At 41.9% G+C, this 26290-nt stretch overlaps 1 protein-coding gene across 2 annotated transcripts in view; it reads right to left on the reverse strand.

Annotated features, from left to right (window-relative positions):
• The window catches only part of LOC149776068 (galactose-3-O-sulfotransferase 2-like), a 62296-nt gene extending 36401 nt beyond the window's left edge, over nt 1-25895 (reverse strand). Inside the window, exon 1 of one of the 2 annotated variants that reach the window (XM_089942329.1) lies at nt 25556-25895. The gene's annotated coding sequence lies outside the window, so the exon portion shown is untranslated. The remainder of the gene's footprint in view (nt 1-25555) is intronic. The other variant, XM_089942328.1, reaches the window with a different exon arrangement.
• Nucleotides 25896-26290: the final 395 nt, after the last annotated feature.

A 26290-nucleotide genomic window follows, 5' to 3' on the forward strand; every position in this document is an offset into this window, starting at 1 on the left:
GGATCGATCGATCAAATGATGTTTATGTTCGATCAAACGTTTGACGAATTCGGTTTTGCCTGAACCGCTAGGTCCAGCAATGAGCATGTTAAAGGGATGGCGAAGATACAAAGCCTCCCAACTGGCACGATCTAAGTGTTCGTCGATGACTTTGACAGTATAGGAAGAGGGAGCAGAGACAGCAGAGGTAGCCATGGTGTGAGAAATGTCACTTGTGACACGAAAAACAAACAAGACAAGAGTTTATATACTTTTTCAGAACACGTTTATTGAATATTTTTTTCAAACATGAATACGAAAGACAAAAAATACATAAAAGCCAAAGGCTTAAGTACAAGAATAAAAGGCACATGATAACCATGAACGTGGAATAAACACAAGTGTCTGTACAACATATTTTGGGTAAAGTTCTAACCAGTTCTATAGTAGGGGTAAGGTCACACAAGTGTCCTCCCGAAAGGGTCTTTCAGGCCTGTCCACGACAGTCCTGTCCTGGGTGACGGGTTCTACTGGCACCGTCACTAACACAGGTTGAAAAGTATCTTTTTTCCTTGAATAACTCTCGTGCATACTGGGCCTCCTCTTGTGTCCAAGCCTCAAAACCCTGGTCTCGGTGATGTCCAACATTTGACTCCTAACCAGTCTGGTTTCTTCTTCGTCAACGACATGGTAAGTTACTTCAATGAACAATGAACTATCGATCTTGCCTAGGGTTCCTTTTCATATACAGACCAATACCGACGTGACCGTACGGTAAGGTGATGTGATTGGGAAGTCGCACTCGCTTCTGGTATACAAGTTGATAGACTTTTTCCAAGGGTCGACTGACGATGTGGTGAGTGGGTAAACGTACAATCTTGTTCGGTTGATAGGTGGTCACTTTAAAGTTTCCATCCTCTCCCGATGGCAAGGCTTCTTTCAATACCCCAAAGTTGACCACTCGACTGGTACGATGATTCAGAGTCAGTCCTTTCACTTTGCACGTCGTGTGCACTTCTCCTTGTTTGTCCCTGTATTCGTAGCCGTAATTTTTGGGACCACCACTGACGAAACTTAGAATCTTGTCGTCGGGATGCTCGTCTGTCCAGGCTCCTAAACGGTCTCCTTCGATGTCAGGGTGCTGTTGACTCGGGTGATGGATGTAAATGCAACTGTCCGTGTCAAAGTACAGGACGCGTTCTTCTAACAGTTCTAAAGCTTCGTACAATTTTAAGCGAGCATGAGCTGTCACGTAAGCCGCAATGATGACATTTCCAAAAGGGTCGTCTTGTACAAAGTCCAGATCTTCTTCGTAATTGACCAAGATCAAATCCTCTCGAACGACGTCCACGTGTTTCATGTATTTGGTTTTGTCGTGAATCATCTGGAAGTAGCGTGAAGGTTCTGTCAAATATTCCGTCTTGGGTAAATACGGTCGTTGTGCCATTTTACCCCACAAGCAACTTAACATCACTTTGGCAAACGATCGCCTGCCTTCGTTTTTTTCGATGTGGTCTAAAGAGATGCCTTCTTGTTCGTAGTATTTCTCTTTGAACTTTATTTGGTCTTCGGGAGTGTGACACCAGGAAGGATAGCCGCTGGCTTCTTGCTTCAGTTTCAAAAAGGCATCCACGTAGTCGGCGAAAATGCCTTTCTGAGTAGGGTCACCCTTGTGGTACTGTTGTGTCTTGGGAAAGTGGCAAATTTCGTACACTTCTAACAGTTGGTATCCCATGTCCAGAGCTTTGAATAATTCCACGCTGACCCAGGTTCCCGTCAAGGCCCGTTCTTCCTGGCTGTGATGGCAAGGTTGGTCCTGGTTGCACGTTTCGGCACAAGTACGGCACAAGGGAAACATCAGTTTGCCTTGACAATGGTGAGGTAAGACGGGATGGTATAGGTTCGTGGGAGGCAAAACTTTACACTTGATCAAGCCTTCGTATTGTCGAATGTTTTTCAGGTCGATGTGTTCCGTCAGCAATTGCGGGTGCCCTACAGGAAAGCGACAATATTTGCACACGTAGGGATACAGCGAACACACGTCCAAGTATTTGATTTCTTCTCCTTTCTCTTCGTCGGCTTGGGACAGCAAACAGGTGGCATTGGTCCTTCCTCCGTACAAACTATCCCTCGGGTTCAGCGGGTCCATGAACTGGTAACTTTCCACGAGGCGTTTAAACTCGGGATCGGTTTTCATACGGTGATCGTATTCGTGTTCCCACATTTCCACCACTTGGTATCCTTGCTGTTCTAGCTTTAGGCGTCGCTGACAAGTGTCCTGGTACAGGTCTTCCATGGTCCGTTGTAAAAACTGATTTTTAGTGCCACGGTCAGGGTAGCAGACGGGACATCCGTGAAATAAGCAACCGTTAAACTCGTACACGATCTTGGGGTTTTCTAAGTCCCAGCCATCGACCGAATACGTTCCGATGGTCTTTTCGCCTCCTCCGTTGCGGGCATGCTGAATCCATTTGTCTTCCTTGTCGCACAAGTAATGTAACCAACGTAGGGCTTTGACCGAGTATTGACGCTTGACATAGTGGGTCGTTTGAGGACTGATGACAGCCACGGTGTTTTCAGGCATGAATCGTTGTCGGTACACTAAGGAACACGCTTTGGCAATGGTGCAAGCTTCTTTCAAAGGATCGACCCCTCCGTGTTCCATGAACAGTTCTCGAAATTTTCCACAGCAACGCCGTAAAATGTCCACGTCGGAACGACAATACTTTAACATTTCTTCCTGAAAGTCGAAAGGGTCCGAGGCGTGAGCTTGGTACCAAGCGTAGAAAGCTTCTCGTTGTTCGGTACGCATGTTGTCGGGGTCGTAATAGTGAGCCTCAGGCAAAAGGGGTAGAACAGCATGTTGATTGGCTTCCGTATTGAAAAAGTGTGGAAAGTACCCTTTAGCCATTTCTGTCATTCCAAACGTTTAATGCATTCGGCTCAAAGGCATGGCCAAGTAACTCATCGAATCTTTAAACTGTACTTGTCCCACTTGCATGAAAATGATTTTGGCTCCGTTCAAAATCACTTTAGGACGTTCGGTGCCTTGTTCCGTATAGTACCTCAAAAGAAACTGTCCATCGTATCCGGAGAAATTGTGAGCCATCACTGTGGCATGACGATGACAATCTCCGTAACGTTCGATGTCCTCTTTGCTCCACGTCTTGTCGATGGGGTCTAAGACCCATTGGGCAAAATCGGCTAACGTGTTTGGTCCCCGAAAGATTTTTTCACGCCCTCCGGGAATCTTGCTGCAGTGAGGGCAATGACTGAAGATAGGTTCTTGAATGCACTTCTCGCACGCTCGATGAGCCACGCAGAAATTAGGAATGTGAATGCCGGTCTCTTGCATGCATTCGAAATCGAAATAGATGAAATTGCCTTTCTTCTTGTGACCGTCCTCTTTCTCTGGTGGGGGATGGTATTTTTGCACGTAGTATTCGTGTTCCAAGTCCACGATGTGGTGACAAATGTGACATTTTTTCTTTCCTCGACATACGTGTGCCTTGGCATTGTTGGTAAGTATGCCTTGTCCACAGGTAGGGCACAATCTCAAGAGTTGACAAGCACATTTCTGCTGTGAACCTTGCGTCTTCAGATGTTGCTGGTAACAGGCAGGGCTGACAAACGTACGCAGACAAGTTGAACAAGGCACTGGTTCTTCGCTCAGACAGGGTGGAGAGGCCAAACATCCTGGGCATTTCAATCCACAATGCTTGTGTTGCTCTCGATTGTTATAACCATAATCACATTTCTCACAATAATAACCGTATCTCAGGAATCCAGTGATACTGGTAATGGTATCGAAATGGTCATCGTGATGATAGACATGAATGTATTTTCCGTCCTTAAAATCTTGGCCTCGAAACAACAGAGGCCCCCGCATTTCTTGAGGGTGCACTTTCAAGGTGTAGCGTGGAGCTAGGGCATCTTGCAATTTTTGCATCTCAGGAATGCCACAGGGTGTGTCTTTGGACAGTCCGGAATGTTGTAACAGGAGTTCTGCTTCGTTTCGTTGTTTGGCTCGATAGGAACGTTGAATAGTGTTCCAGGTTCTTTTCCATTCTACCGTGTCGTTCTTGTTGGCATAGGTTCGTCCCACCACGATGGCTCGAGCTAAACACATCTGGTCTTGAGGGTTGTTAATTCGGACGAGACTTGTTTTGATGTTGCGAAGGTCGTCCACCAATAACATCTTTTTGCGTCCTGTCCCTTGAGGAAGAGAGACGTGAGCCATTTTCAGTGTGGCTTTACCATCGGTGATGTCAAACTGGTCATTAGATTGTTGTACGTGTTGAATCTTGTCCATGACTTTGGAAGGGGTCAGTTCTGCGGGTCTGCTAAACTCGATCCAAACAGGGGATTTCAAACCGTCGTGATCTATGGATAGTGTCAAGCGATCGTCTTCTTTGGGTTGACATTGTCGCTTGAGTGCAGTGAGCAAAGAATCCCACATCTCGGTGATAAACCCTTCTGCTTTCTCGAAGGGTACGTCGGCCTTGAAATCTTTAAACTTCACCGTGTAGGTGTAAGCCGTGGTTCTAAATTTTCTAGAGGAGCGCTTTTCCGTCTCTCGAATGGAATAGTATTTTTCAGGGTTGACTAAGGGTGACGAACTTGGTTTAGAGGGTTCGGATTCTGGTTCACTCATGTCCTCTTCAAAATCACTGGCATGAATTGTGCCAAGATTTCATCCCTGGTACGAGGCGATAGATTACGTTTCTGCCTCTTACTTTCTTCTTCTTCTTCTTTCTTCTCGAATGAATAGGATCGTTTCATCTTGAGTGCAAAACGTCAAATGACTCAAGTTCAAACACCATAGACTAATTTATAGTCATGGCAAACCAGCGCGTATATAAAAAGGGTGTGTCTTGTCCTTTCACTATTCATTTCACTCTCAAACCGAGCACAACGATGGAAGAGACTACTCAGATGGAACGTTTCGTCAGAGCTTTGCGAGGGGTCATTAGAAAATTCTCTTCAGACCAGCCGACGGACTACTCTCCTTCCTTTCGAGATAAGAGTCAGGATACTTCCTATATCTGTCAGAAGAAAGGGCATTGGTCTTCAGAGTGTCCAGACCGTCCAAAAAAAAAAAAACAGGGGCTAAAAAAGACAAAAGTCAAGATACCTTTTATTATTGTAAAGAAAAAGGACATTGGTCTCCAGATTGCCCAAAAAAGAAACAAGAGGAGTCAGAAGTAAAGAAGGATTCTTCGGAAGAAGAGAGGGATTCTTCGAAAGAAGAGAGAGATTCTTCAGAGGAAGAAGAGGAAGAAAGAAAACAATTCTATTTAAAAGAAGCAAAGAAACAGGAGAAGAAAAGAAAAGAAGAAGGGAAGAAAATGAGGTAAAAACGGTGAAGAAATTCAAAAAACAGAGAGACTAAACAAGGAGAAAGAAGAAGTCAATGAACTTTTAATTAAAGTGTTCTGTGGTGAATTGTGAATTGGTTTGTAAAAAAATGGATAAAAGAATACATGAATGATATAAGTAAGTGTCTTTGAGTTTTGATTTTAAAATAAGAAGCTTCACTCACGCACTCATACACAGACACGTACTATAAGGGTAAAATGGGTGGGGTTTATTTTTGAGTTATTGGCAAATTGAAATTGTATTTCTTTTCGAGAAATGTGGGTGGCCCTAAAAAGGGCCTTTTTATTTTGGTGTAGGGGTGAGTTTAACCAATCAACTTTAACTGCCTTAAGCCTTTGCCACGGCCAAGGCCTACTTCTGATGATTGGGTTGAAATCACTAAGGGTGGTACGACAGGCTTAGTCACAGGGTTGGCGTGTTTAGCTCGGGAAGGTCGTATTCTCTTCGGTCGTGATAAAGAAGTCTGATACATTTGTTTCAGACTTCTTAACTCCGCTAAAATGTCCAACAGTACCGTAGCCGTTTGATTTTCACCCTCTTGTTTCTTTGCTGCTACTTCTTCTTGCTGTTGTTGCTGTTGTTTTTTTCTTACCTCTTCTTGTTGCTGTTGCTGTTGCTGTAGGAGAAAAGCTTGTTCCGCTTCCTTTTGTCGTTGCATAAATTTCTCCAATTCTTCTTTCTGTCTCTGTCTAAAATTCTCAACTTGCGGTAATGAAGAAGGTAACGAAGGTTCCGGAACAAATTCTTGCGAGGTAAGAAAATCCACAAAATCCCAATTCACCTCTTCTGAAAGTAAGACCGGGTTCCCTTGGGCGGTCTCCCCTGTTGGTGCAGCCCAATGGATCGTTTTCTGAATTTCCGTCATGTTGAATCACTGTCGCATAGATTGACTGCACACAAGCGCTAGCGAATCTATATAGACCAACTGACGTCACAGACTACTCTCTTCGGATTGGATGCGGGCTGACTGAATTTTGTAACGCGTGTTTGGATTGGTGAATGGACTCAATCCGTTTCAATCCTACCTCTACCTATAAATAAGCGCAGTTCAGTGCATTGATTCACTTGTTCTCGTCGCTTCAAGATGTGGACCGATGTGCAATCTTCTACGCTTGTGTCTTCCATGATGTTCCGGACGGACATATCCATGTATGTCCGATCCAAGTGGACCGTTGTCCACAGGACAAACACCAGCCTGTGGATACGTAGGATCTACGTTGAAAGACAAGGATGCCTGAAAAGAGTGCTGATTTACGGACCAACAGTGAGTCGTAGCCTAAGGACAAGAAGAAGACCAATGCGGTACCCTTTATGTTAATGAATACATTAACATAAACCCAAAGGCCCTTTTCAGGGCCAGCCATATTTCTCGAAAAGAGATAGCCTTTCAATTGCCTAAATTTAAATTTAAATTTAAAAAAAAATTAAAAAAAAAAAAAAAAAAAATCCCATGTTTATATCCCCTTGTCCCTAAACAAACCCAAACTCTATTCCCCCATGTTAAATTCCCCTTGTACGTAGAGTGACCCACGATTTTTCGCCATGTTAAATTCCCCTTGTACGTAGAGTGTCCCACGATTTTTCTCCATGTTAAATTTCCATTGTACGTAGAGTGTCCCAGGGGTCCCTGTAATGCTAATTCCCGTTGTACGTAGGGTATCCCACTTAACTACTCATATTTGGCTTTGATATTGACTTTCTAACATTTGGAAGGGCATATCAGTTCCATTGCTTTGATATTGACTTTCTAACATTTGGAAGGGCATATCAGTTCCATTGCTTTGATATTGACTTTCTAACATTTGGAAGGGCATATCAGTTCCATTGCTTTGATATTGACTTTCAGCAGCAGGGGGGGGGGGGGGCGAATCCTACATTTTGTCCAAACGTCATTTGGCTTAATTAATACTTTCTGCACTCAGCGGATCCGGTGTCGTCAGCGCCCGGTAAAAAAAAAAACGACGTCGTCGTCGAGGGGATCGTGCGGACGTCATTTGGTTTAATTAATACCTTCTGCGCGCCGATCCCCAGCGTCGTCAGCGTCCGGTAAACACAGCGACGACCGCGTCGATGTCATCGCCCCCCCCCCCCGCTGCTTACAATTTAACCGAATATTTGGTCAAGTCCGATACGATATCGTGTCCGAGGATCATGTAAATTTATCGTTACAAATCCATGTGGGGTCGACTGAGCATGACTAAAAAAGTTTCGAAAAACATTAAAGTCCATGTCACCGCCGCACCATGTCTGCCAAATATTTCGTAGCGTGTGTGTATCAACGCCGTTGAATACAGCAAGAATATTACAGTTGTCTCTGATTACTTTTGGAATCTGAGTGTATCGTTGAGTGACATATATCACGTCAGTGTTTTTATGCCTGCCTCTGGAAAATATCCTAGCTGGGTTTTTTTGATTGTCTAACATAACATCATCGTACACGACTAAATTGTTAACGTCGCCATCAATATCATCGATACCCGGTGCATCACTGATATCCGTAATAAACTCAATAACATTTTTCTTAGCGATCGCTGATGCATTCTCGTTGAAATCTTTCAACACCTCGTAGCATCGTTGATCATCTACGCTAGGAGCAACCAAATACAACTTATCCCACTTCATCCATCTCATTATTAAATTAAGTAACAATTGCGTCTTACCGGATCCAGATGGTCCGATGATAATCATCCGGATCGAGTTTGGTAACGCTGCAACATGCTTAACTGGTTCTCTTGTTTTAGTCGCTGAAAAGTCAATTATATTCATGTCTCTATACATAAATTATGGATCTATATTGTGTAAAGTGTAGAGTGCGTACTGGCACAAATGATATGACAACCGCTACAACAAGAAATAACAGATCGGCGCTTACTGGTAAGTGTGTACAATGCGGTACAAAGAAATTTAGATTTATTTCTATTAGACCCGGAGATGTTTTAAAAAAAAGCGAGGAGGTGATATTGCAGCCAAGTTATCAAAACTCCCCGGAACCCCGTGGGCAAAGTATCCAGGAGAAAAGCACCTCCCAGAATATAGCTACTGTGGCCCCGGAACACGATTAGATATCAGACTCGATGATCAAAATCAGCCCAAACCCGGTGAGTATCCAATAAACGCTATCGATAAGGCGTGTCATGCTCATGATGTTGCTTACTACAAAAGTAGCGATCTGCAACAGCGTCATATCGCAGACGTAACATTAATTCACGCGCTAAATGCTATTCCTGATAAATCCTTCAAAGAAAAATTAGCCTCATGGTTGGTAAAATCGGCTATGAAAGGTAAATTAATGATTGGAAGCGGAGCTTCTCGCGCTGGTAATTGAAAACGCTAGCGTTTATAATAACAACATGGAATCCATCTATTATTCTCCGAGAGGATACTGGAAGGGGAAGGTCGCAATTGGTAAACTCGCAAGCGCTGCAAAGGTAACGAGGGCTACTGCGGCTAATTGGTTATCCAAACAGGCTATATGGCAAATCTATCTACCACCGCCTAAACAAATCAACTTCTCGCGCTTTGATGTTAGCGTACCTAATGAAGTTCATCAGGCTGATATACTATTTCTTCCGCATGACAACGGTTACAAATACGCGCTAACCGTAGTTGATGTTGCGAGTCGATACAAACAAGCGGAGCCGTTAAAAACAAAGTCGGCAACTGAAGTGGCCAATGCGTTTGAAAGAATTTATCAAAGATGTCCTCTGCGCTGGCCAAATCTTTTACAAGTTGATCCCGGTAGTGAATTTCGCGGCGCTGTTTTATCAACGCTAAAACATCATAGCGTCGCGGTACGACGAGGTCATACTGCGCTACATCGTGATCAGGCAATTGTTGAACGATTCAATCGGACTCTTGCTGAACGGTTATTTGGGTATCAATACGCGAAGGAATTTATCCAAGAAAAACGATCTCGTGAATGGGTCAAAAGGTTGCCAGGCGTAATTTCCGCGTTAAATAACGAGATTACCCGAGCAATCAACATGAAGCCCAGCGACGCGATTAAAGAAAAGTATATGCCCGGAAGATCAAAAATAGATAGCGTTTCCAAGCCAATTCTCGGCGATGTCACTATTAGATATCTGTATGAACCAGGAGAGCTTGAAGGCGGTAAAAAAAGAGCTACTGATCCTATTTGGAGTGTTACCACACATAACATATCAACGATAACACGATCAACTGGTAGACCACCGATCTATAGACTGGATTCAACTGCTCCTCAGCGCGGATTTACACGCGAGCAACTACAAGTAATACCTGACGATACTCAATTACCCCCGCGTGGTCTTAACTAGCGCCGTTGCGTCTATTGCACTCAAGACAAGTCAACCTCACATTGTTTTTGACATGACCGAGACTGTTATCGATCCTGTCCACGGTAAATTGGCGAGCGTCTTTATCTGAATAGCGCCAACTCATTATACAATTGCAACTCGCGCAGTGATTATTCTGTTGTTGTCGTAACGCAATTATTAATTCGGCATCAATATCAAAACGCCGCTGTTTTTTTTATCCTGTTGGCGGTAACCCGAGAGTTTTCTATCAATGACGCTTGCATCGATGATGTCGTTGTCGTCACTGACTTCGTCAATAACAATTCTTCGAAGCTGATTTATCCTCCGTACTCGGGACACCGCAAGATAGACTAGATTTGACCATTCGATGCGATTATCAACTATCCAAACAATTGTGTCCGCGATAGTTAGTCCCTGCGAGGAATGTATTGTTGTTGCGTATCCTAGCGTCCACGGGGATTTATCAGCACGTAGCGCGTCCTCGACGACGCTGATATCAACGAGCACGATATCATTCAGCACGAGAATTTGTTTTTCTGTCCGGCCTGGAATTTCAGCTTCAATGTTCTGCCGCCGTGTATCCGCGGGTCTATAACATAACGGCACTGGACGCGTTGGAAACTTTTCCTTATGCAACGTAAACAACTTCCGCTGAAGTGTGTCTCTGACTATCTTTCTACTCGCTACAATCAAATCGTTTGGTCTCCATGTTTCCCAAAATTCATTTAACGGCGTTTCCGGAATCACCTCGCGGATTATTTCACATTGAATTCTATCCGGCTGTAATCTGATTAATTTCTTAACCCCGCGCAGTTGTTCATCAAGTGCCCGGTAATCAGTATCGGTTTCTTCATAATAGTCCACAAAACCCTTTAACCAATCATGTGGACCCTCGCCGACAAATGGTGGTGGTTGGCCATGATCCCCACACATGATTACCGCTGTATTCGCGAGCAGCAACCAATCAAGAAACATTCGTAAAGTATCTAACGAAACAGTACATATCTCATCCCAAATGATAACCCCAGGAATAAATTTTTCACCCATTCGATCAGGAGTCCACTCACCGCCGCTGTATCGAAAAAAGCTGTGATAAGTAATGGCGTCAACATTTCGTTGTTTTATTTCTCGCGCTAGTCTATGGGTCGGTGTAAGCACGATTATACTTGCCCGCGTTCGAAATAATTCAATTGCCCGAGTCGTCTTTCCTGACCCGCCACAGCCGCTTAAATAAACTGTTTTGTGTCTACAAATTGGATCAGAACACGGTGGTGCATTAGACCATTCTGATAATTTATCACCGCGTAAGTAATTGTTCTCAACGGTGACATCTGCTGACGGGGAATAATCGCGTCGTATCTCATTTTTAATTCTCCATGTACCCCAACTCTCGTCCGGACTAGTAAACTCGGCTACGTTTTCCTTATACGCTCCGTCAACATAAAACGAATCAACGGCTACTCTAACGGCGGTGTTAGGAAATCTATTTATCATCGAGAATAAATTGATAGCGGCATAACCCAGCATAGACGCCCTCAAATGGGGGTATGCTGGGCTGTCTCCATCGCTGTAGGTAACAACTGTACCCAACCTTGTTCCATTGGACAAGAAAGCTGTTTCGCAGTTCACGTATCTATTTTTCGCCACTGCGTCCTTGATTACGAAATCATATTCTGCGTCATCTATAATCAGCCGTGAGCAATATCGTTTGTAGTCGCAGTTTTTTCCACCTTGTGTGAACTTACCGATTATTCTTCTACCGAGATCTTTTGCCTCGTGGTTTCGTTGGTTGAATATCCTCCTGGACCATTCGACGATATATTCCTCGTCGGCATCGATGTGTTTTCTGGATTCGTCAATTATGCTATCTAGACGCTCCGGTTCTGGTAACCAGACTTCAGTCTGCGCCCGGTATGATATAATCGCGTCACTGACAATCAACGATACAAGCATGCTACAATCAATCATGTACCGTAGCAGCGCTATTGGCAACCACTTCTTTTCAGCCATGTGTCTACCGATCCAAATATAGCAACAGCGATGAAGTCCTGCCGCGAACTCAAATGATACTATGCGAGCGAATCCGGTTAAATCAAAATCAGGCAGTGGTCCATTAATAGCAACACGAGTCATTTCATGTCTGGGGTGTCCAAATCGTTTGAAATACTCAGCGGCGGATCCATACCCGAGAAAACTCGCTGGATAACAGGCAACCATATCAACGGAAATCATAGCGTCGCGGTTGTATTCAGTGTTCCATAGTCCACCGTGATAGTATTCCAAACAACTGGATTGTACATCCGGTAGAAATTCCTTGTGCGTTGGACTCCACGCATTTTTCCTTGCTGCAACATGAGCTACAACCGATGGAATTGTAAAACAATTTGTTAGCAGTTGTTCATCATGCTCTTCAAATTCTATGGCGGTTTTTTTCATCCTGTTGTGAAATGCTTCAGTGCGGTATAATTCACCGTTTGGTCTTACAAACTGATCAAAGGTATCAGCGCTGCGAAGTAACCACACTGATACAGGGTCGTTTTTACACAAACAAGCAATAGCATCAAATAGTTTCCTCTCCGCGAGAAACCCGGTTTCTTCCAGGAATTCCCCCGGGATATACTTTACCGTTCTATCCCGTGGAAACACTGTGATCGCGGGCGTCCATGCGTGTTCGTTATGATCAATAATTTTGATTGGGGCCCCATTTGATTTGTACTTTGATTCGTATAATACTTCACCGGTTATCGTTGTAACGGTTATTGGAAATCTCAACGACGTTTCTAATCTCGCTATGTCGCTGATGGTTGCTCCACGCCCTTTTACGGTTAGTTCCCACTGGTTGATTTTGCTACGTCGTAAATCAGACAATTTGTTTCCTCGACACGCATTTGTAAAATGCTCTATTACTCGTTCTGCTACACAATTTATCCCCGTTGACTGTTTCATCGGCGCTAGTTTTCCGATATCAGGTTTCTTATTTAACGGGTATATTCCATAAACAACTGCTGTTTCAGGATACGCTCGTTCATAGTATGGTCTGTCAATTCCGGTTAACAACCCCGGCTTGGAGTCGCGGCTGACAATGACTGTTTTCTTGTCGCTGAGAACTGGTTCAAATTTATCACGTATGATCCAATTACCTGATTCCACCCGGACAATGAATTTTACTCTGAAGAAATACCTTTTACCGTCAAGTTGTGATATTATCGTTGCTGCGCGGTTGTCGTTCATGGTAGCATCAACAACGCCATCAATTCGAAATGTTGACCAACTATGAGATGCGCCATCACGCTTGAATTCATCGATACAATCGCGTATTTTACTCAACAGGGTTCTATCGTTTATTAACGCTTTTGGTGCGTCCTTGAGGACTCTATCGAGATTGAACTTAATATTTTTCCAGGGCTTAATTGCTGCCAATCTCTCGAACTCATCCATATAATTAAAACAAGTATTTAAATGAAAGAATATAGTATAATGAATCACTGCAAATGGTTGATGATTGGGTCGACAACCCCGTGCAACAAATCATGTAGAGGTGAATTCTGCGGGTACCATTTACAAAGCGTTCGTAATGGTTCTCTTGGCCCCCTCCCGTGCTTGGTTTGCCACGTCGGTGTAAGAGGAAAATCGCAGTTGTGTATTAATTGTGGCGGAAAGCGATACAGGGAACTAAAACGCTATTATGACAAGCGAATTAAAAACGCCGTCATTGACCCCACCGCTGACTTCGTCATCAAAACCCCCCAAGACTACGTTGAAAGATTTATAATTAAACCAAATAATAAATTAGACAAATAGTATCATTATATAAATGAACCAAGAATTTCAGCCGCATCCTGTGCTCGTCAATTACGAGGCATCTCGCGAAGGCATTGTTAGAAACCGCAAACTGAAGAAGCCGGTTGGTACCGTAAGTAATCAGGGGTATCTGGTGTTTGGTGCCGGAAAGAAGAAGTACCATGTTCATAGGGCGGTATTTGAGGTATTCAACGGATTAATCGAAAATGGACTTGTGATTGATCATATTAATAATAATAAGACTGATAATTCTCTTATAAACTTGCAAGCTGTCTCGCAGAGTCAAAATACCAAAAAAGGCCAAACCGGTAAATACCCAAAGAAAGCAAAACCCGTAAAGTCATTTGATACAACAACTCACGAGGAAAAAATATTTCAGTCGATGAATGAAGCCAGTAGATACTTTGACATTTGTATCGCCTCAATACGAAAAGTAGCAGAACGAGTATATCAAACAGCAATCTCAAAAAAGACCGGGCATAGAATTCGATTTTCATATGTAGATACGAAGTCACCGGCGCCTATGGCGCTGACGAAGTCGCCATGACAATAAATTGTCCATTCCGGAAGAAAACAAAGTATTCAGTGTTGTTTAACACCTCGGTATTGATACACGGGGTTCATTTTGTTTTATTTAAAAACAAGATGTTTTATAGGAATAATGAATATCGAAGACATCAATAATATATTAGCCGAGATTTCAAAATTAAAAAATCAAGGAATTGAATTATCTGATGGTCTCAACAGTGAAAAAATATTATCCGATTATGAGATTATTAACGAACAATCGAAACGGGGGCGTTTTACCCTGGCCCGCGAGTACTTTTTTATAAAACGATTACAACATACGATCAATGAAAACTTGTACCACAATGACGCAAATGCATTCATTGGACTATTCACTGCCGTTGAAATAATACGAAAAAAACTCGGACGTGTTTATGAACGACGCCGGGAGATTTCTAGTAAGATCAAAAACATTAGAAGGATTATAGACGGAGCCTCCGATGGCACACTGGTCGGGAAATTAGAAATTGCTTCGCAATTGCAATAATGGTAGGCGAATCACTTACTACTCGGCTAGCCAGAGAGCGGCTAGCGGCGCTTAAGAGGTTTATACCGTTACGAGACAGGGTCCGAGAGCAACTTCAAACGCGGCAGCAACTACAAACCGATTTTACTGTTGGAAGCGAACAACTCTTTGCCCCGGTAACTAAAGCGACCAAAGATGTTACGGCGGCAACTGTACCCGTTCTCGATGCGCTTGAAAAGATAGCGGCTCAGACCGAACAAACAAAAAGGTCTTTAGAAACACTAGCGGCTGCTACAACACGGAGGCCACCACCACTCGCTATAACCGAACCACAGGAACCTTATGTTACAATGGCCGACGAGGAAGAACTAGGTGCTACCGCAAGAGAACCAGAAGAAGAAATACCGGAAGAAGAAATACTGGAAGAAACATCGGAAGAAAAAGAGAGAGAGAGGAATATACTCAAGAAGAGCACAATAGATCAAATCAGGGCCTTCAGCGATGAAGAATTAATTGATTTTGCCGCCAACAATTTTGCTAAGAATTTGCGAGATAAGCATATCAATAGCGGCTACGAGAAAAATATAAAGTCGTTAAGGGGTTGGACAAGAATGGTGTATCTAGCGAGTAAATATGAAAAAGTATTACCACGTGGTGGTGGTCCCGATTACGACGCATTCCACAATAAAGTAAAAAGTAGAATACCAAAAAAAGGAAAAGGATACTCTGTTGGTAAAGAATCCTACGGCGTTACCTGTCCTAACAGTGTTCTCAGTGATATATCACGGCTAGAGGTACTAATCGGAGGAAAACGAGCCGGAAATAACTCTCCGGAAATAATCAATGAGGCCGCTGATATTTGCAAGCGGTTATTTACGGGCGGTATCATGGACGTTAGTGCGTATCGAACGCTCATAGACCAACTCGTGGATGATTAAAAAAATTATCGTTTTGTTAATTCTGGCCGTTTTTGACCGTTTTTGGTCGTTTTTTGACCGTTTTTGGTCGTTTTTTGACCGTTTTTGGTCGCTTTTGACCGTTTTTGGCAATTTTTTGAGGGCAAAAACCCCAGGAAATCATTTAGAGAAAATCGATGTTTTTGCTGAAAAATCGAAAAAAAAACGACTATAGGCAACAAAAAATGACCAAAAATGACCAAAAATCAAGAAAAACCGGAAACCGGATTTTTATCGAGGGCAAAAACCCCAGGAAATTTTGATAAAATTTATTCCGGTTTTCCACACGGCGGTGGGAAGGGGGTGGTGATCACAATCACTAATTGAAAAACCGGTGTTTTTATAATAAAGATGATCATACACTACAACCACGATAAACCAGTACTCGTCTACGTGGTAAACTCGCGATTGCCTGTTTACCGCGCGTACTATGGAGATGGTCTCGGTAGCACCATTGCGGGGTTATTTACAAGAATGGCTCCAAAAGTAGCGCCGTTAGCCAAACAATTAGGAATGAAGGCTATTGATGTTATTCGTGATAAAGGTATTGATGTTGCCGGAAAGGCGCTTTCAGCCGCACGAGATAAACTAATGTCGTTGGTGAGAAGAAAAAAAACAGAAACCACCGGTGATGCCATCAACGACAGTAATGCCTGCAAATGTCAGTAAAGTAATAAATAACGCCGTGGAAGAAAAACTAGAGTCGTTGGCGGCTGAGTCATCCACCAACGCGCTCATGAACGCGATAGCGGGAAGTGGTCTACGACGAAAAAATCGCAATTGAAAATATCAACATGATAAATAATATAAATGTTTGCGCGAACCGCTGATCCCGCGTTTGATATGGATGCCCCAGTGCGCAGGGATGATTCTGTCCGTGATTATCAATATTATTCTTATTATGCAACGCAACCGAATCTACGATCGCGAATTGAACTTCAAGTCCAAGATACCAGTAAATACTTTCTACCGTGTGAAGCTTTTATCGAAATTGAGGGGGAACTCGTGACAAATGCTGCCGATAATGCACCATACGACAACAACCCGGTTATCCGAGTTGGTTTTGTCAACAACGGCGTAATGGCGTTATTTGAGAGCGCAAAATATCTCATTGACGGGCAAGAAATTGAATCAATAGAACGCGATGTTGATGTTGCAACGACGATAATCGGGCTAGCGAGATACTCAGATGATTATACAAGGTCGGCTGGTCCGTCTATGATGTTTGCGAAGGATACTACCGATAACGCTGAACACAATCAGTTTTCTAGGGTAAAGGCAACACATGCCACCGCGGTTGATCCAGCACCGGCCGGGTATGTAAGACCAGCTGGGAGCTTCGATGTCATAAATGTTATTACTAATTACAATCTAGGGTTTGCAACACGAGTAGGGATGTTGCAAGGACAACGCCGACAGTTTTCATGCGCGATTCCACTGCATCATATATTCGGATTCTGCAGAAACGTCAGAAAAGTCATCTATGGGGCTAAGCATACAGTAGTACTCGTGCGAAAGGGCAATGATAATGATGCAATCTGGCATGATGCTGGTGTTGCCGACGGTAAGGTCAATATAAAGAATATAGTATTGTGGATGCCAGTAATGACCCCATCAATCACCGCAGAACAGCGATTACTCTCATTCATGGAGACAGGTGGTAAATCACTGTTGAGTTGGCTCACAGTAACCACTGATGCTAAAGAGGATAATATGGATGGTATATTTACATGGCACCTGGCATCCAAACAGGGTGTTTCAGCCCCGCATCATATATTTGTAGCGCTACAGAATAAGGCGCGATTAGGCTCCCAAGAACGCAGCCATATGATATTTGATCAAATCGGTGTCAATGAGGTCTCGTTGAGAATGAACGGACAGCAGGAACCATCCGAGGATATACAACTCAATTACGGTGACAACCATATCGCACGTGTGTATCATCGATTGCTGTCATATATGGGTCGTGATCAAAACGTCGACACTGGTTTGCAAATATCACAACTTGATTTTAAAAACCTGTATCCGATTTATTATTTTTCGTTGGAACATCTCGATTTAACGAGACAATCCGTCGTTGATATACACTTCCGAGCTCGTGTGCAACGTCCTGGTGGTATTGCCGAATATAGAGCGGTTGCTGTCATTCTCAGCGATAAATCAATGCTGCTGGAAGGTGTTGGTGGACGAATGAGAATCATTGATGCACCAGTGGAAAACATGTAATTGAAAGCACAAACGCGTTTACAATAAAATGTCGTATAGTGTCGTCAGTGTAGAGTTGACTGATGGTCAAGTCAAGAAATTACGATCAAAGTCGGCTAAACAATGCGGGACCACAATAACGCTGAAGCCGTCACAGATGGCAGGTGGTAATCATAAGATATCGTTGACGGCGCGTCAAATAAAACATTTCAATAATGCGATGAAGAATAAAAAGGGTGTTCAGATAGATTTCTCGGCCGCAGCGATCAAAAACATGGAAAAGACCGGTGGGATATTTCCGCTGTTAGCCGCGATTCCGGCATTGATTGCCGCGGCCGCACCAGCAGTGGCGAAGGCGGCGGCGTTAGGAGCCGTTGGTACCGCGGCGGGAATGGCATTGAAGAAGGCAACCGGGAAAGGCTATAAAAAAAAACGATCCGTGGCCGGAAAGGGTCTAAGACTACCGGGAACCCCGTATTCATGGTACTCGGGAAAGGGTCTAAGACTACCGGGAACCGTTTATTGACTCAGGAGTCAATGACTCCCATGTCTAATTTTGATTTAATAGACGCCTCAAACGCGCTAGCGATAAAAAAACTTCAGAGGTGTTTTTATGAGGGATCAATTACCGGCGGCACCAAGGAATATTGAAACAGGCATAATTAACCTCGATGGGTCCTCCGGAGCGGGAACTCATTGGGTTGCGTACGCGATTGATCCGCGTGCGATCGTCTATTTTGATTCATACGGGTTAGCTCCGCCGAACGAGTTCATGCGGTATATCCGGGCGTGTTCAGCCCGGGCTTTTTATTCCACGCTGCCAACACAGCAGTTAAGCGACCCGCCGATATGCGGCCGTGAAGTATTGAACGTACTCGCGGAGATTTCATCATCGCGAAAACCACCTCATGTGGTTGTAAACGAATACACTAGTGGGGTCGTAGAGGCCCGGCGGGTTAATTAGAAACGCTGTTTTTTTTTACAATAACGATGATTGATATTTGGGGACGACCTATTTCGGCGCTGAAAAAATCTACGGAAACGCCCGCCACCGATGACATAAAAAAACTAATTGAGGATGAAATCGCTGATATGTTGAATTTAACAAGTGTTGACCCAGGCGAAATAGTTGTATTTCAAGACCGCCAGGGTAAATTGAAATCCAGTAATGTGTCGCTGGATGACGTTTTAATACGACAGCGTGATGCCGCCGAGGACGCTATCGCGCTGTATACCAGCGACGGACGACTCAAGCCGGGTGAACATCTGTCGACGATAACATTAGTCAAAGACGGTTTTATAAGGTTGAATAGATCGGTGACCGAACTTGACGCGCAGGTGAAAAAATCTGTCACCGATATACAACTCACTACCGCTAGTTTTTTTGGGACCCCGACGGTAACCGAACCGAATCTTGCAACAATAAAAAATACTATTTCGGAGTTTACAACGCTGTCGGGCCAATTTTACACGTTACGAAAAAATGTTAACAGGATCGATAACAACTTTGATAAATTCTTTGGTAAAAAAAATACCAAGCTGGATGAGATTACAACAACTATAAATGATATCACTGCGTATGGACAGGAAATAAAATCAATCAAAACCGAGGTTGAAGCGAACAAAGAGAATATAGCCGCGCATGTAAGGGAAATAGTAAAGCTCAAAACCGAGGTTGATGCGAACAAAGAGAATATAGCCGAGCATACAAGGGAAATAGGAACGCTCAGTGCCGTGGTTAAAGAGAACATGGGGCATATAGACACGCAGATAAGGAAAATAAATACACTCGCTGTTAATACTGCAGTGAGCAAACAAAATATCGACGGGCACACACAGGAAATAAATACACTCATTACTAAGGTTACAGCGAACAAAAAAAGTATAGACGGGCATACACAGGAAATAGGAACAATCAGAACTGATGTTGAAGCGATTAAAGACGGACTACCGAGAGTAGCAGAGCATTTCGAAAAAATAAAAATCCCTCATAAGAACATCATCAACATAGTATACACAATTCGGCATGGATCATTCGATTGGACTCCTACACAGAATACAGTAGATATCACCGCAACTGCTAAGGGCATTTATCGATTGACATTGATTTCGGCGATGCAGTTTAGTATATCATCGTCGAGTTCATCCGGGTTTAACAATACAATATCAACAATCATTGACAAGGATACAATCGAACGGTTTATAATTAAAGCCGTTGATAGCAGTCTATTTAGGGCAAACATCACATGGTATGTGGAATTTGTAGCGAATCTAAGTAATTAAAAACACTAGCTCTTTTAAAATAAAAATGACCACCAGGGTAATTGAATCAGAGGTATCACCGACGTCACATCAATATCGATTCGATACCGCAAAAGAATTCTCCACGAATTTGAAAACGCTTTCCGAACAATACCGCGCAAAAATAAAAAAATACCGCAGAAAAATAACCACCATCGACGCGGTCGTGTACTCGGTGTCGGGTATAGTAGCCGGTACCGGTGTTATTTTATCCACGGTGACCACGATAGCCCCGATCGCTGTTCCAATCGCTGTCTCCGCGATGACAACAATTGCTGGAGTCGCCAACGCAATCACTAAAAAGATATCATCGTGTTTTCAGAAAAAACTCGACGAGTATACAGTAAAACATCAAATAGTATCCGACGCGTACTCGAAATTATCCGGGTTGATCTCATTATCGATTGATAATTTGTTCATATCCGATGTTGAATTCTCCACGATGGTCCAGTTGTATAGCTCCGCGATGTCAAAAATCGAGGATTTTCAACTGGAAGCCGGAACCACCTGGTTGTTGAAATTAGACACTAAAAACAACGAATAATAATAATGTCGCTGAACCCCGAAGGGTCTCAATTACTTCAGCGGATCGCGGAGAATACCACTCCGGTGCAAACAAATATGATATCGATAACGTCAACGAAACCCGAATTCAGTGTGAACTTCCCATCGCCGGTTCCAGTGAAGGAAATAGCGCTGGCAAAATTGCGAGTATATCACAGTTGGCCTAATATCCGAGCGGACGCATTTAACGGACAACAACCTAATAACTCGCTGGCTTTTGCATGGACAAATAAGCCCGATGGGACCCCAGACTGGAATGAGGTTACAATACCAACTGGGTCATACCAAATAGAACAAATCAATGGAGAATTTCAGCGCAGGATAAAATCGATAACAGGAAAGGAATCAAAAATAGCTATTACGGTTCATGAACCGACGTTATCGTCGACGATTGAAATAAGCACACCGGGGTATATGGTTGATATTTATAACAGTTCAATAAGAACCATACTAGGATGGCCTAAGAATTCACCCGCGGACTTGCACACGAATGAGCAATCGTATCATGAAATTACCCCCCGGTATCTAGATAATTTATTTATTATAAAAAGCACGTTATCACCCAGTTGGTTTTTATTTCAACACAGGAATATCATGCAGTGGTATTTTCAGCATAAGAAAACTACTGAATCGGTCGCCATATTAACATTTATTTTAAGTGATATCACTGATATGTTTGCCGAGATTGATTATTATTACCAATTACAACTAGAACAGCTACGGGAAACAAAAGAACGAAAACACGTTGAGGTGTTAAATCAACTTATATCAGACATGGAATATATCAATGAACGAGTCGTTAAAATGATATCCGATAACAGCGATGGTAGTAAACAAAAATTCCTAACCGAGTATAATATCACAGAAGCCGATTTACCCGATTTCAAGTTTCCAGGATACAACGCGCCAGAACTAAGAAAGTCTCTTAATGATTTTCTCGGTCCATCAACTTATATCCTCAAACACGATAACGGAGATGGTGGCAGGCATATTGCCCCGTACAACGTAAATATCGCATCGGTGATAGCGATTAATCTAGTGTGTGATGTTATCGAAGGGAGTTACCAGGTGGATACCAAGCAATCAAATCAAGCTCAACAGGGATATATCCTTTATTCGTTTTCACCAACAGCCCCTCCGGGATTTTTAATCGTTGAGAGTCCAATTAATCCGGTCTATATGCGATGCCATGATCGGTTTTTAACGAGAATTAATTTTAGAATTACCGATCAGTCAAATAACCTAATTGACCTACAAGAGGAGGAGTTGGTGATCACTCTGTTTGTAAGATCATAGCAGCGGGGGGGGGCGATGACATCGATGCGGTCGTCGCTGTGTTTACCGGACGCTGACGACGCTGCGGATCCGCGCGCAGAAGGTATTAATTAAACCAAATGACGTCCGGACGATCCCCTCGACGACGACGTCGTTTTTTTTTAACCAGGCGCTGACGACACCGGATCCGCTGAGTGCAGAAAGTATTAATTAAGCCAAATGACGTTTGGACAAAATGTCGGATTCGCCCCCCCCCCCCCCCGCTGCTCTTTCTAACATTTGGAAGAGCATATCAGTTCCATTGCTTTGATATTGACTTTCTAACATTTGGAAGGGCATATCAGTTCCATTGCTCTGATATTGACTTTCTAACATTTGGAAGGGCATATCAGTTCCATTGCTCTGATACTGACTTTCTAACATTTGGAAGGGCATATCAGTTCCATTGCTTTGATATTGACTTTCTAACATTTGGAAGGGCATATCAGTTCCATTGCTTTGATATTGACTTTCTAACATTTGGAAGAGCATATCAGTTCCATTGCTTTGATATTGACTTTCTAACATTTGGAAGGGCATATCAGTTCCATTGCTTTGATATTGACTTTTTAACATTTGGAAGAGCATATCAGTTCCATTGCTTTGATATTGACTTTCTAACATTTGGAAGGGCATATCAGTTACATTGCTTTGATATTGACTTTCTAACATTTGGAAGGGCATATCAGTTCCATTGCTTTGATATTGACTTTCTAACATTTGGAAGGGCATATCAGTTCCATTGCTTTGATATTGACTTTCTAACATTTGGAAGGGCATATCAGTTCCATTGCTTTGATAGTGACTTTCTAACATTTGGAAGGGCATATCAGTTCCATTGCTTTGATATTGACCTTCTAACATTTGGAAGGGCATATCAGTTCCATTGCTTTGATATTGACTTTCTAACATTTGGAAGGGCATATCAGTTCCATTGCTTTGATATTGACTTTCTAACATTTGGAAGGGCATATCAGTTCCATTGCTTTGATATTGACTTTCTAACATTTGGAAGGGCATATCAGTTCCATTGCTTCCCCGATTCTTGCCATTAGTGATCATAACCTCCTTCCTTTAATTAGCAAAATGAAAAACAGACACCAGAGACTGTCGATGTGGAGATTCATTTTGAAAGAGTACAACATTTACATTATGCACATCAAGGGAAACGATGATCTAATTGCAGATGTGCTTACACGAGTATATAAGTCCTGCGATGTTTAATGTATAAATTGTGTTTTTCATAAGACATATTCATACGTAATTTTAATTATAACAGTGTCATGTGCATGCTCAACTAATATACAAAAGAAAGTTTTTGTTTATAAATGTGTCTGTTTACGTATGAGAAGACGTGTTATGCGTATTTCATTTTTTTTACTGAGTCACATTTCCGTGATTGAGAGTAGAACTTTAGCGTATCTGACTTTTCTCATTTTGTAAGGATACTTGTTACGATTTTTCAGTTCAAGACCCGAGTTTTTTTCTTTATGGAATGATATGTTGTGTCTTAGGTTAAGTGAATTATATATATATATATATATATATATATATATATATATATATATATATATATATATATATATATATTACACATGCCACGCTGAGGAGTAATAATTGTTTACTGCTTAAGGCCGATGTATATTTGAACCACATACATACTGTTACCAATCAATTTGTAGAACTGCACCGAATAAGAGCCTACCACTATTTATTTGGATGCAAACTATATAGTAATTCTCGAATTCTCTTGGCTTATAACCTACTCTAAATTCCAGTTTTTATGCACCTACATGTTTTTGCTTCGCGACGATATTCCTAATGAGACATTTCTGGAGTTTTTTTGACGATATTCCTAATGAGACAATTCTTGTGTTTTTTAGCAGGTTCGCCTTTACCTCAGACGTAGTCACCAATTTTGAGCACGTACACTTAACAGTTGAGTTTCAAAAATTCAAATGTCTGTTTTTCTTGAATATCATTGTTGTGGCTTTTAAGTCATAGCACTCTTATTATTATAATTAGTAATATCCGCAAGGGATTTTTGTGGCTTTCTCACCTACACATCCGTTGACTAAGCTATTTACATATATGTTGTTTAACTATGCATGTTCGTGCAGGCGCGCACATGTATTCGCATGTAAATGTGAATTTATGTATATGCATCATCATGTATGCATACATATGTGTTTGTGGTAGGTATACATACATACATTGTTTCAACAGGCAATCAATCATACGATCTATCTATCAATGACTTTCCACACAGTAATCATTAATGACGTAAGAAAATAACGAGAAAATATATTAATAATCCAAGCTTTTTAAATGAATAAAATATGGCACAAAATTTCATCACAATATAAATCATTTTGTTTTTGTTTTTTATTTACTCTTTCTCTTTCTCTCTCTCTCTCTCACGTGTGCAAGGGACAAAATACCCAGAGAGCAAAAGAATGTGAACTTGATGAAACTGAACTTGTACCATGTAACCTACAAGAATAGGGGTCTGTACACTTTTTATGGGAAGTGTCATAGGTGTTCACAATGTCAGTGACATTAAAATGAAATAGCCTATTGATATAATACAGTAAATTGCATGATTAATAGGCCCACACCAATGTAATCTATGTATTGCATATTTGTATTTTTTCGTCAAATCTGAAAAAAAGTTCTACAAATGAAAATGTCCCTTGGCCGCTTTCCCCATCACCTCTTTCTATTTCACTGTGTTGGTTGGTCAGGCAGCAGACTGATGGACATATGGACTGGCCAAAACAATGCCCTTATAGCAAGCCTGGTTTCATTTAAATGAAAAATGTATTCATCTGGTGGTGTAACACTTATGTACCGTACTCTCTCTCTCTCTCTCTCTCTCTCTCTCTCTCTCTATATATATATATATATATATGTATATATGTGTGTGTGGGGGGGGGGGGGGTTATTGTTATACTACAATCCAAGTATGATTAAATGTATTCGTCCAACAATGCCACTCTAAATGTTCAATAATTCAAGAACTGTTCATTCTTTTGTGCATAATATATAAACATTTCTGTGTGGCTTATTGTCGCACGGGCCGTCACCTTTTTATATTCCTTTAAGATCTCGTTATTTCAGGCAATGATTACCCTGAGACATAATGGCTGATTCTTATAACATTTTTAACTTTGTAAGTTTCACCTGTTATATGAAATATTATGTTTCTTTGTTACGGGAGAGGCTATTCTAAGTTGGAAGAATTTGTGCCTAACCCTTTTGCTTTCCTAATTTGTTATACGAACTACTTTAAAACCAGATCCACTCCCCTACTCCCCCAACCAAAAACAGACACACTGTTTCAAAAGGCAACATAATACGCTCTTTGCTTGGATTAGTTGGGGACAATTGAGGAGAAAATAACAGTTGTTAAATCAACGAAGTAATCGAGATGATTAAATACAGGATGCAGAAAGGGTTTGACTATAGGGCCCTGCAGCACGGTTTTCCACACAGATGTTTTGCTGTATGCTGGAATTAAATGAATGAACATTAATCAAGTTTGCCAACTTACGTGACAAAATTGTGTCTTTGCTGATGATATATCATAGGTCCATTGGCAAACAAGATAGATGGCAATGTAATAATGCATTTGACATAGCTATACAATAATACAAGTGTTACTAAATTAAAATGTAATACATAGATTAAAAGTTAAGTATAACTAACTGAACCTAAAGTCAACAGACCTTACCGTTGGATTGTCACCGGATTTGTTTTGTTTCCCTGCCCTGTACAGAAACGATATCGAATGCACTTTCAATATTCTGTTGTTCGTCGGTTCTGCACACTCGCCTTTGTTTATATAATCCGCTAAATGTTTAAAGGTAAGTTCCTTACTACTCTTATGGTAGTCAGTGAAAGTCAGGCAAGTCGTATTATTTGTACACGTTTCACTTGGTATTTTATCACTGTTGTCGGCTCCTTAAAGGGGCGGTGAATTTCCATAACAACTAGTCGAGAGATGGAAAGTATTTTCATAGCGAATAACGGTCTCTGTAATTTGTGGAGAGCATTTTGTATAGTGCAGTAGGAAATTTAGGCCTGTTGGTCTATGTTCTAGGCAACATAGCTTGCTTATCAAATCACGCATTTTCTCAGCCTCAGACTGCCTTAATTTTCCATTCCTTTGTCTACTCTATCAATTTGTTTGCTCTCTCTCTCTCTCTCTCTCTCTGTACAAGAGACAAGCAGGAATGTCCCCGGGTTCCTTTTTTTGGGGGGAGCGAATTCCGGCCCAGGTCTTTTTCCCCAACCCCAAATTAGAAATTAAACGGTCGGATCATTATTATCTAGGCCGTGTGATACAGTGTTTCCATCTCAACTTTATGAGTATACACTCTCATATATATATATATATATATATATATATATATATATATATATATATATATATATATATATATATATATATATATATATGT

This window comes from Sinohyriopsis cumingii, chromosome 18 (assembly GCF_028554795.1).
Source record: "Sinohyriopsis cumingii isolate HCF-2022 chromosome 18, ASM2855479v2, whole genome shotgun sequence".
NCBI lineage: Eukaryota > Metazoa > Mollusca > Bivalvia > Unionida > Unionidae > Sinohyriopsis > Sinohyriopsis cumingii.